Source organism: Ailuropoda melanoleuca, chromosome 14 (genome assembly GCF_002007445.2).
Source record: "Ailuropoda melanoleuca isolate Jingjing chromosome 14, ASM200744v2, whole genome shotgun sequence".
NCBI lineage: Eukaryota > Metazoa > Chordata > Mammalia > Carnivora > Ursidae > Ailuropoda > Ailuropoda melanoleuca.
In genome coordinates this window covers 98,590,297-98,597,717 of record NC_048231.1, presented here as the reverse complement: position 1 = coordinate 98,597,717, position 7,421 = coordinate 98,590,297, and positions in this window count along the sequence as shown.

Here is a 7,421-nt window from a genome sequence, read left to right as displayed (position 1 = left end):
GAATGTCAGGGGAGGGAAGGAGATTTGCAGCTTCCTACATTAAGTATTCGACTTGTTCAGACTTTTGTAGAATAATGATATTTTGAACAATAATTAGAAATATAGTTGGACTGTGAAAGAGAAAGAAGCTAGACCTACTTGATTGTTTCAGGGTTTTCGACAGGCTCTGGAATTACCGGTGGCACTGTAACTTTCCTTTTGCTTTTCCCTTGCAAGCACCAAAACCACTCTCAATTTCTAGATTACTCACCAAAAGACCTCTCTCTCTTCTTCTTTTTATCTGAATTTCTCTCTCTGTCTCACCCATGCCTACATATTTCCTGCCACTTACATATGTAGGTGGTCAAAGTGACTTGATTAGTGTAGAGAATGTTAATGATTATATAACATCATCTTTAAAGTAATGCCAGTTTATTATGTTAATTTCTTTTATCGTGTTTAGATTCTTATTGTCAAGACAAGACACTGTGTACTTTAAAAGCATTGTTTATTAAAGCATTCATTCAACAGAAATTATTGAGTACTCACTATGGGAAATACTATACTAGACTTCCATGTGAAAATGAGACTAATGGTTCTTATCAAAACAGCCTGGGAAATTGGGAGAGAGTTCTAAGACTAAATGTTTCATAATCTAATATAGCAAGTGATAATCTTCAGTGGTCTCCTGTTGCATCTTTTACTCTGAACCCTGCAAGTCAAAAATGTGGTTTCTCATGGAAGCTCAGTACAATGATGTTTTATGAAATTAATTTATAATAGAAATTTGACTTATATTGTGGTTGATTTAAGGAGAGATTTGTTTTGAGTATCTTTATTGGCTGCTGAAATGCAGTGAATCATTGACATTCTGCCTGTCTTTCTAGGCAGCCAACAACTACAGAAATCCTGACTCTACCAATCAATCAGCGGATGGTGCAAGAGAGGATATTTATGTCAACTACCCAACCTTCTCTCACAGGCCAAAGACCAGAATCTAAGCTTTTTCCTTGATCTGAGCAAATTTATGACGACTGTTATGTATGTAGATCTTTATATAATTTTTTCCCACTACTCAGTGCCTACCCTGGATACCAATTGGCTAAATTTATTTAATTTGATAAGAAAAATACTTTATAACCTGGAGAATAAGATTCTTAACAGAAATATTTCAGAAAACCTGACTCTAATTAGTATATACATAAAGGGAAACTTACTGAGTCATGTAATGGAACAATCCACAGGAGATCAAGCTTCAGGCAAGGGTTATTTACCAAGGTTTAAATGTCATGTTTAGAATTAAGTATGGGCATAAACCTGTTTCTGGGTCTCCTTTCCTGGTGTTTGATCCACTTTATTGCTGTTAGCCTAACTCTTATTCACATGTTTCCCTTGTGTTTTCAAAAACTCTTGGCAATTCATAATCCTGTTTTTGCCTGGTAGAGAGTTTACTTCTCTGATAAAGCAAACAAATTTGGTTATTTGTCCATCATTAAACAGGCATCATGGCTGGAAAGGATGATATGGCTTAAGTCAATTAAGGGTTCACCTCTAGAACCAGGACTGAGGCCAAAGCACATTACCGGGAAATTCAGAGTATCATTAGAGGAGGGAGATGGGGCCTGGAAGCTGGGCTGGTGACCAACGAACATGGACTGCAATGCCATTCCGAAATATCTCTTGTTAGCCAACTAAAAGGAGAATATGTGGATGGATCTGGGTTAGCTCTCTCTCTCCCTCACTTTAAAATCTGCTATATCACATTGTCCAGAAGAGTAGTTGGCAGCAGAATGAATCAATGATCAAGAGGAAGATAAATGCGACAGGGAAATCTCTTCCCTTTCTATTATCAAATAAGGTAATCTCTGATTCTGCATGGAATTCTTGCCACTCTCCCTGGCTTAGCTTTATGAGCAAGTGTAGTAGATTGTCCAATAATAACTTAATGTTTTTGATATTGAATGTTTCTACTTTTGAGAATTATTTTAAATATATAAATCCTCTCAAAAGAGTCAGGCATCTAGGCATTATTAGTTGTTCTTTTTTTAAATAATTATGGGAAACCTGAATATAAGAAAAAGAATGTTAGTTGGAAGTGTGGTTTGGGTTGTGGTAGAAACATGAGGGGGGCTATAGAGAAGGAGGAACAAGGAACAAAGAATGGGAAGATACAGAGAGAACCTCATCTTGCTTCACACTTTGGCCAAAGACAACTCTAGTGATACCACTGCAGAGCAATTAGTGGCCATCCTGCCATTGTCCAAATTCTAGACAGAGTCAAACAATGAAAAGTAGTTCTGAAGCCACATAATGGTCATGACCACCTTGAAACCACAATGATCATTACCAAAGAGAGCATTCATTCATGTCTCAAATATTTATTACTCACCTCTGCAACATTCACCACCATGTAGGTATCAAAGTTGTAGATTTTTATGATGATTTTAAGACAACCCAAACCAAATTCTCCTGTTATGTAGGCAGATTTGAAGCTGTAGTTTACAGTTTTAAGCGAGTCAGTGGATATTTTATGACTATAGTTTTAACTACTATGCATGCCCAATAGTCCAGTGATGCTGTGAATTACAGAAATTTTGAGAGCCCCTGCCTGCCTCAGAAGGGAAAAAGTAAAAATGTCCACTTCTCATGAGGTGTTTCCAAATTCTCAATGACTAATATGGGTGAGAAGGAAAGCATTTATACCAATGCAATATGGGGAAATGGAAATCCCACTTGAACAGAGAAGATGACAGGGGGCGGGGTGTTCAGTGCAACCAGATGCGACTGTCCTGGCGGTTTCACTCATGGGAGACTTCTGCCGTGGACCCTGCAGGACTTTTAAACCAGTCTCTTTTTCCATGAATGTTTAACTTTTTCTTTAATCTGCCACTCAGAATATTTATGAGAACTATATCCTCCGTCCTTCTTCTTCCTGTATTCTTTCTCTGCAGGGCTCAGGATTTTTCAGGCATTTGGAACCCTTCTAAGTCCTGCTGGAATATCTCTGCCCTCCCCACTTTCCCCCCACTGCCGCTGGTCCTGTTACACTCTCAGCTGTTCATGCTGATGAAATTCTACTCACTAATTTTCTTTCCCTGGACATCTTTACTTATTAACAAAGCACTTTCATTATTGTCTAATATTATTCCTAATTTGCTAGAGTTTTGTAACTCTACCTAATATATATATGTTATACCTACTATATAGATACTACGTGGTAGATATAGTATATTGTGTGTGTGTCACAATATGTACATATATGTACATATACATTTCCCCCTAATCTGTTCTACCTACTAGTCTGGTTGTTACTAAGGAAACCGATCAAAACAGCTCCACAGAATGAAAGGTCAGAATTGAATTAAATTATGTTTTAAATCTTTTTTGAAAGGTGCTACTTAGGGAGCAAGATGCTTCCTAAGATTCTTTTTTACATATATAATTTATGATGATATATAATATATTACATAAAAATCTATGTTTCCTTTGAACGCCATAAATGTAAATTTGAATATTTACATTAAAGTAGCCAATTAAAGAGAATTGCTGTGTGATGACAAGTTAGGTAATTTTGTTAAAGGTCGTTATAGAGTATACAGTTTTGTCGGGGAAAGAATACATGCCATTAACCTATGGTGACTAGGTATTGCTTATATTATCATCGAAGAGACCTTGAGACATTATTTAAAGGCGTTCATGCACACTGAGAAAATAGAACTGAAATGTCATTAGCTTGTAATTATGCTTATGGATGCAAGGCAGTAGATGAGGCTATATTCTTTAGTTGGTGAATATTAAATTTATGGGATTTTTAAGTAAGTCAATTTACTACTAAATATTATACATATAAATTTAAAATACATTGGTTATCAATTTACAAGATGAAGGAAGATAAAAATAACTTTCGTAGGTTTACTTTCGTTGTGAATATTCAAGTTATGTTGGTTTATATAGAACTATCTTAAATCACACCTACAGCTGCATTACAGTAATTTACCAAATTGGTAGAGTCCACATTGTAATTAGAAATTGCTGTAATCAAAGTGCTTCTCCTTGATTTATAATAATGTGCTATATTCTGTACTGCTTGTATGAGATTTCAGCAAGATTGGAGGTATCGTAGAACTCAGATGTTTATAAAGTTCAGGTGGAGGCACTAAACTGTGCGTACAATGTTTAGCTTCTTTCCACAACAGTGAAAAAATATCTTTGAAAAATATAAAGTGATGCAAACCTATAACACATTTAAGTATCATCATTAGTTTGGCCACTGTTAAGAGCATAGTGCCTAGAAAGTGTTGACCTTCACATTCAGGCTTTTGCATAAATTAATATACTTTTCCACTGGTCTTTTCACTGGAATTATTCTAAGTCAAGTCTGTAGGCTCTTATACATTTATCTGAAATGTAAAAACAAGTATTTTTTTTTAACTTTTCTATTGCTAGTAACCCATATGTAGAACTGTGGCTTCTCGAATTCAGTGCAATGCTTTCTAAGGGAATTTTACAAATCTTCAAGGTTAGTTTACATAGTATTTCAGATTCAAAGCACTAACTGTGTTGTAAGGTATCGTAATAAAAATCCTAATCTGGGGATATGTGTGATAAATGTCTGTGCTAAATCTCATTTATTGCCTATTGTTCCTGTTTGAATGATGAGTTATATAGTCACCCTATTTAGAACATTTTTTCCAGTTTTATGTGTAATTTCAGATTCTCTGGTTTTGTAGGGCACGCAACGTACCTAACATACTGAATTCTGTTGTTTGAATGAATAAAGTGCAGTGTTTCACCATCATTAGTCTTACTTGCCATTAAAGAATAGTGGAGAAAAAGTCCTCTAGAATAATATTAACATAAAGAGTTAAATGCAGAAAAAATTCAAGCCACTGACACTTTATAGCTTCTATATCAATGCAACATACAGTGCATTTTCTAAGTGCGTGTTCAAAATCAAAGTGCATGTGAGGGGTTTTTGCGAAAAAAAAAAAAAGTTTTTTCCTGCCCTTCTCCATTTCCCCCTCACTGAATAGCATGCTTATATCATTCCTAGCTTTGTTTTTTTTTTTTTTCCAATTTTAGACATTGTTCATTGATGCATGTGCTTCCTTCTCCACGATCTCCCCACACATGCATACATTTCTCATGTGCCCATCCTTCAAAATATTTGTATTAAAATTTGATTATTTCAGGATTTGGTGTTTATGTTTTTATGACTTTGCCAACACTCTTCTCATCAAATAGTAAAATGATCATGCTTCTCTCCTACAGAACTCTGGTTTTCACCTAGAGCTAATAATTGTCTCTTTTTAGCTTAATAGTTTTGTATTTACCCTAAGTTTATCTCAAACTCTTCACCAGTGACCTAGATTCCAGATTCCAGATTCTCTATGATGAGGCAGATATTCCCAACAATCTTAACTTCCTGAAAAAGTTACCCTAGAATCTTGACTTGGGTCATTAAGCAGTGGTCCTTTCTGCATAGCTGTCATCCTTTGTCTCCCTTCAGAAAAAAAAATGAAGACAAAAGAACATAAAACCTGGAATCAAGTCTAGAAAATGCCCTAGTACAAAAGGCTATGAGGTTCCAGATTGCAAATTGTTTACCCAGTGCCCTGAACAAAGACCAGTTAGAAGCCTATAATATTTGGGCTTGTGTCTGGAAGAGTCGGGGGTATTAGTTGTGATCTTTGGAAGCTGATGTTGACTGTTCTAGAAAAACAGTTAATTGATTTGAATGAGATGATGGGGTGACTTATAATAGTTCTAAGGCACCAATGCTTGGGAAATGGGGAGAAAATATGGCAACTCCAGTGGTCCACAAGCAGGATGGAACATTTTAGATAGACTTTAATGTAAATTCAGGACCTTATACCTGAATCTATTACAGGTGTATCCAAATATATCCAGGGTTGTTTCTGAATAAGTTGATGAATAGACAAATACAAGTTCCAATCCATATCAACACTCTCAGTAGTACTGGAATGGTGGCCAACAGTTCATTTTTAATAGTGTTGTTGAGATTGGATGTGGATATCAGGATTAACCCATCTCCCAAAGAACAGATCTGTTGCATATTTTTCTTGACTTTAACTTTAGTCCAGTTTACTGATTTTTAAAACTGTAACATGTCTAGACAGGTGTGTTTTTACACAAAATATCAATTTCTTTGTAACCTATAAGCTCCAAAATTCCAAGTAAGAAGTTGACCTTTGTCCATTTTTTAATAGAAAGCTGCTAATTAACATAAAAGTCACACAATTATACTAAGTACCACTTGACGTGTAGAAACAAACATTAGAGGAAGAAAGCGATGAGTAAGCAGCACCAGTCTTGTACATGTATGTGGCCAAAGAAGCAAAGGTCCTTTCTGGATTATAAGTTTAAAATATCCCCTGAGTTTAAAATGTCAAGCAAAATTCTCCAAATCCCAGAAGAGTGATGCCAAGCCATATTTGTAAGATAAAAATTTGAGAAGCTCTGATAACGTTCTTCACTCTTCAAAATTTAAAGAATCCCAACTGATTTTTAATTTTTCTGGAAATTCATCCTTAAGATGATCTCCTTCTGATTCAGTCACCTATTCATTACAACCTTTGTCCTAGGTATTCAAAAATACTTCTAGTGAATAAGACCATTATTCTTTAATCAGATGACTGGGTAAGATTTTGAGCTCTCAATGTTATTAAAATTTCTTATTACAGCTTTTGATGTGTCTTTGGTCTGTGACATTCATAAGTGTTTCTCCAGTGGAATTGGTTTCCCCTTTTGCCCCCTACTCCTATCCCTGGTTGTCAGGCTTTCAATCCATTTCCATGAAGGCCTGGTCTCTGTTGATTATGTTATTATTACTATTTTTTAATTCCTTAGGTGAGACAGGAAGACCACAGGAGCCCAGATTAAGTGTGAGACCTGTGCTCTGGTGAAGTCCGTTCCTCTGGAGGGTAGTGGGTCTTTGTTATTGAGAAGGCTCTTGGCTTATTTCACAATGGTGACCCTGCCCCTTCCCTTGCCAGAACCATGAGGGGACCTTCCTTATGTCCTCATGGTGAGAATCTCGTGGATTTCCTGGAGGGAGAGCCCATGGAAGTGTGGGGTCCCTCTCAGGGTATGGCCTCCATGAGTTTCTCACAATCCTCTTGCCTACAATTATATGCCAGCAATTCCTCAGCTCACCATTTACGTGTTCCTCAGAGTTTGGGGTTCCAGTGCTCCAGCTGGGTAAGGAGATACTGGTTGCTGTAGCTCTCTGGATGTGTCTGTCTCTACAGATTTGGGGGTTTGCCTTGAAACCTCAGTTCTCTGATAGATACAAGAGAAGTCAATGACAGATTTTTAATCTGTCCAGCTTTTTCTTATAATCAAGGCAGTGACATTTTCCAAGCCCTTTATGTGTTAGCATTAAACCTGCAAGTCTGTCCTCATGTACTTTTTTTTTTTTT